The sequence below is a fragment of the Cryptomeria japonica genome, chromosome 10 (assembly GCF_030272615.1).
Source record: "Cryptomeria japonica chromosome 10, Sugi_1.0, whole genome shotgun sequence".
In the NCBI taxonomy this organism is placed as follows: Eukaryota; Viridiplantae; Streptophyta; class Pinopsida; order Cupressales; family Cupressaceae; genus Cryptomeria; species Cryptomeria japonica.
The window spans coordinates 170,828,451-170,834,460 of NC_081414.1; positions in this window are offsets into that span (position 1 = coordinate 170,828,451).

Consider the following 6,010-nt stretch of genomic DNA (forward strand, 5'->3'; position numbering starts at 1 on the left):
GATATCCTTATTGGTAATAGCATGTGATGACATTCTTCCCTACATGTTGGTCCTAGTTCCTTATGCTTTGTTTTGTGGTGCCTCTGGATGTCCTGTATGGTGGATTATGTCATGTTTTGTGGTCTCAGAGTTGTTTCATCTCTTTGGTAGTTAAGTATTAGCCTAGATCTAGAGTGTGAGTGGGATTTTGTGTCATCTCCTAGCATGGGGGTGGTTCCTTACATTTCCACATGGTCAAGTGGTTTGATGCCTTCTTCCATTGGGATGTTCTTTGTTGGAATTTCTTGCATGGATATGGATCTCTTATCTCTTTAGATATGGATGGTTCTTGTAACAGATTATTGTAATATGTTTCATTTGGCATTAAAATTAGTAGGATTTAGGAGATGGTTGTAATTGAGGAAAAATAACTGTGTAATTGATGTAATGAGATCTTGTATTCATATGTAATGGAAGGATGTAATAGGTTGTAATCAATGTTTTACTTCTTATGTATCTTGGATCAAGATTCATTAATGTAAGTAATGAAACTTGTATTATGGTAATGCATTTAGTGTTGTATACATTTCTAATGTGATTTAAGGAATGAAGTAGAACATGGTAGAGAATAATATAAAGGAAAAAGGATGGTGTCAATGAATGGTATAAGGGTAATAGGAACATCTGGTATTGGTGCTTTAAAATGAACCCAATGGGGTTTAATGGCATTTGCATTATTAATGTAAGGAATCATGAAGGATAAATTAGAGAGGTACCTTATGTATGCATGGAAAGAGTAAATGTTAGTAAGATAGTATGAATTGGACTATGATAGTAATTATGATATCATATCTATTATTCCCTGCATAACATACCCCAACTTTTCGCTTCTCGAGTTGGGGCCCCCTTTCTACTTCGCTTTGTCTTTGTCGTGTTTTCTTTTATTTCACACTTTACAACCTCAGATTCTCGGGATCTCGAAGTGCGTTTTGTTCTTTTTGTTTCCTTTTCTTTTTCTGACTTCGAAATTTTGGACTACTGAAACTCCAGAGTCTTTATTGTTTTCTGTTTTGACACTTCGGAACTCCAAAATCTCAGAATCCTGAAGTGTCGCTTCGTTGTTTGATTTTGGAACTCCGGGATCTTGAAGTCTCGAAGTCCCAAAGTCATTTGCTTGCTTCTTGGAGCCCTGAGATCCCAGAATTTCAGAATCCTGAGTTCTCTCTTCATTTTGTTTGTTCCTTCTTCAGAGTTTTGGAACTCTGAAGTTTCGAGGTCATTCTCCTTTTGATCTCCAAAACCTCAAGATCTCGGAACCCCGAAGCCATTTTTGTAATGTTGAATATTTGTCATCCTCTTGCATCCCCTTTATATTTTTCTCTTTCTTTCTTGCCGGTTAGTTTAGTTTTAGTTTAGGCTTCTAACTTATATAGATAAACCAAAAAGTTATGAATTAACAGATCCCTTAACAGGTACAACTACGCCAAACCACTGAGTTACCTAACACTATCGTGACCCGACTACAGAGACCTTGGAGTTGTCAGTCTTTTGAGATTGATCACTTTTTAGGAGAGGTAGTATGTGTATTCATGTTCTACCTATCTATTGGTGAGTGTGTCAAAACACACGTCAACAAAACTGTTGCTAGAAGGAGGACCAGGTAATGATTTCTAAATTATTTGCTCAAGTTAGAGTGAGTTAGACCTTGGGAAATTTTAACTCCAATGGGCAGTCCATTGTGCATAGCCAATATTGTACATACAATTCCTTATCATGCGTATAATGGGCTTCCCATGTTCTTTCCTAAAAATGGACAAAGTGCTTCAGACCATGTAAATATTTTTAAGCACCAAGTGTTTTTCCTTCAAAGCACACCAGAGGATGTTGCTTGAAACTTTCTTGTTCAAACTTTTCAAGGTTCAACATCACAATGGTGTGCAAGTCTTTCTCCTAGATTGATTTGTTCATGGCATGAATTTGAATTCATTTTCTTAAGTCAATTCGATCCTTTCACAAGATTGGAAGATGCACTAATTCAATTTGCAAATGTGAAAAGAGTATCTGCTGAATCCATTGCTCAATTCAATAATAGATTCTTGCTTATGTATCAAAGAGTTCAATCTACAAGCAGAGTAATAGATGCAAGATTTTTGAAAGGTCATTACTTTTGGGGTACTGGTACTATGTTTGCAGCGAAGATTAAAAGTTAAATGGCGAAGTCAATGATGTACATCAGGCACTTGGAATAGCCTTAATCTTAGCACAATCTGGATATGAAGCAGTGAATAATAATTTTTACCATTTTAATGAAATTGTGTTAGGAGATCGTTCGTATGTATAAACTTGTGCTCAAGCATACACCACACCTATCCAACAACAAGAATTTAAAAGCTACAAATTCCTAAATCTTTCTAAGTTATGACTTCAAATAACATGATAGATCAACCTAGTTGTAATCAATGAATACAACTCTCAAATTTGAATGAAAATGCTACATCTACTACTGAAGTTTGTATGGCTGAAACTTCTTTCTTTGGTCATGATTCAGGAAGAAGAAAAAAAAATTATAATGAAGTTGTAGCTACAAAGGTCAATTATCAGTCATGCCACATGGACCGGTTGTTTGAAAATAAAGAAGTGGCTGCAAATTCTGATTACAAACAGAAAATCAGATTTGGAGGTGATTCAACAACCACTTTTGGCAGAGGTTTGGGAGAAGTTGAAGTTTCCACAACACTACCCCAACACTTTTATAATGAAGAATCAACAAGTAGAAGGTTTCATATGCATTGCCAAGGTGAATTCCATGATGATCAACCACATGATGAAGGAGTGCAAAATTCTGGTTTATGGTTGGATACTACACTTGCACATAAACATTTGGATGAAAGGTTGAGAGAGTTGGGTGTCTCTAAGTCTTTGGGGGATTTTGCATGGGTAGATGGATGTAGAGTACACTGCACAAACAAACATTATGAGATTAATTGTTGTGTTTTCCTTGAGAGATTGGATAGATATTTGAAACACATGATTAAACTTGAGGATTTATTCACTCCCCTGGAAGATCATTGGGACCTCAAGTTGACAAATGAGTTGAGAGAACAACTCCTACTACTTAAGGCACAAGAGGATTCACAACCATTCACTCATGAAGGCAATTTGCTTGATTAAAGATACCATGATGGAGAACTTATGACAAGTACGAATGTAGCTGGTAAGGTGGTGTTTATGCCTTCCTCTATCAATGAACATGAGAGATATGTTGAATTGGATTCACCATGTAAAAAAAATGTTGATTGGTTTTCAGATTTGTTGAATAAAGAAGTTGAGTTGATGATCAATCTTGATGTGATTGGAGTAAGGAATGACAATCCCACTTGTTTTGAAAGTGACAATGTTGATCTATGTATTGATTTTGTGAGTAATGAGACTCATCTTGCAAAAGATTGTGAAATTGAAAAGGTGAATGATAACTACAATTATTTTGATAAGGGTAATTAGTTTGAAATCAGCTATGTAGATGGTGATAACGAAAGTTTTGTTGGCATGTTTGGCATAACTAATGAAGCTGAGATGATGGTGGATGACTATACCGGTAGAGGAAGATAACATGATCAGTTATTTATATTGTCATTGATGTCAACCAGGTTCAATTGATGTTTAATGATGTTTACAGTTGGTTTTTGGTGATTTACTTGTTGGATAAGTGATTTGGTCTACTGGAGTAAGAGTTTAACAGTTTGACAGAGTTTACCGGCAAGACTGCGAATTAGGACCTTAACCGGTAAAACAGATAAGTTTTGATGGAATCGGGTGATTGGCGATGTTTGGTGACTTGTGGTTTGATACATAAGCTTTTATGATGGATTTGAGTATGTAATCGGAACCACATCCTATGATGGTTATTGGAAGGCATGTTTTGAATTTTTGATGAAGTTTTGCCAGGGTTTAAGAAGGGTTTAAGGATCGGTAAAGAATTCTCTTAACCGGTAATGATTTTTGGTTTGGCGGTGATCTACATCACGTTCATGTGTTGATGATAATGCGACACAAACCATGTGATGAGTTTGAAAGATATTTTGATGCATTTGGAAAATGAATTTCTTAGGAATGTGAAAAGTGATTAGCAAAATGTGCTAAGGGTTTGACTTTGTACCAGATCGGCTTGCTGTGATGATTTATAATCATTCAATGATCGATATTGATTTGTAATTTATTTTAGTGATCCCTATGATGATCTGTAATGAGTTGTAAAGATACGTGATGATCTATGTAGTAAGTCTTAGGGTTTTGATGCTGACCTAGTTATAAAAGTTATTTATGTCGGCAAGGTTGATGTTTTGGAGTGTCGATGATTTTGAGAAGTGTGAGAAGCCAAACTAGTGTGTGAGAAGATCTGCCAGAGAGATGTAGAATTATAACTTAATTGGATCTGATCAAGCAAGTAGTAGAGTGCTATAGACAGATCATTCACTATTGTTCTCTAACAATTACAACAACTAAAATCCCTTAATTGGGTAGGTCCTAACAAGCCTCACATTGTAAAATCCCCTAACAGGGTGACTCAATATCTGAGTTCTAAATCCTCTTGTGAGGTTGATCCTAATAGATCAAAGCTTCTAATAGGGCTGAGGTAAATCCCTTAACTGGGTGACTCCTAAGAGGACATCATTGTAAGCTTCTAATCGGGCTTGGCTCCTAATAGGGCGCATTCCGAAAGAGTGAAAAATACTTGTGGGTACAAATTCCCACCATGGTTTTTCCCTATTTGGGTTTCCACGTGAAAAACATGGTGATCATGTGTGGTATGATTTTCTGATGATGTTCATGTTTTATTTCTGTTAACCGGTAAAGACAGTTTATGTTTGTTTATTAGAGATCTTAAAGTGATTATCGATATTCATGATTATATGATTGATGAAGCATTTTGATCAGTTGATAAGTTGGTAACTATGTTTATTGATCTGATATTGATTTGATGGCTGATCTGATTAATAAGCTTGCATAAGAGGAAATGATTATCTAGATCTGATAAGGAAATCTGTTATGAAGATTTGGTTTAAGTGTTGAATGTTTTTAGATCTGAGATAAGTCTATTTTGGTGTTGAAAGTTTCAATTTTTGTTAATAGTGATTCACCCCCCTCTTAGTATTAACTGGATCCTCTAGGTTTATCAATTGGTATCGGAGCTTTGGTCCTTTGTGTGCAAAAAACCTAACAACTTGAGGGAAAGATTATGTGAAAGATGATGAAGGAGGGTCCCAAGTTTACCAAGGACAACTACCGAATATGGAGTGATCCGATGAAGATCTATATTAAAGGAATGGGTTCACAGTGCTGGAATCATGTGATAACCAAGTATGTTGGACCTACTACCAGTCCCTTGACACCGGATGAGTTCAAAGAACAACAAGAAAACATTCAGGCTCTTGAAGCAATTGTAAGCACTCTGTCTGACTTTGAATATATTGATGTTCATGGATTAGAAACTACAAATGAAGTATGAGAGAAATTAAAATTAATCTATGGAGGAGATGAACATGTACAAAGGGAAAAGGAAGAGAGTCTGAGAGGAAAATTTGATGATATGAAAATGGTTGATGGTGAGAACATAACTCAATATGTAAAAAGGATTAAGGAAGTTGTAGGTGGAATAAAGAGTGCCAGAGGTAAGATTGAAGATGATACTATTGTTAGCAAAATGCTTAGAACTCTTTTACTGCAATATTCTATCAGAGTGTCTGCTATTCAAGAACTGAGATCCATTTCAAAAGATAAAGATACTATTGATTCTTTAATTAGAAAGTTAACTGCATTTGAACTTAACAATTTTGATAATAGTGTTTCCAAACCTTCTGAATTTGTATTTAAGGCTTCAGTAACTGGTACATCACCAAGGAAAGGAAAAGATGTTTGTCATAATCATGACTCCGGGTCTAATCATGGTGGTAGAAGAGGTGATGGTGATGTTGAAAATCATCTGACGAAACTTGAGGCATTACTAGCTAGAAGATTCCCTAGAGGAATAGGT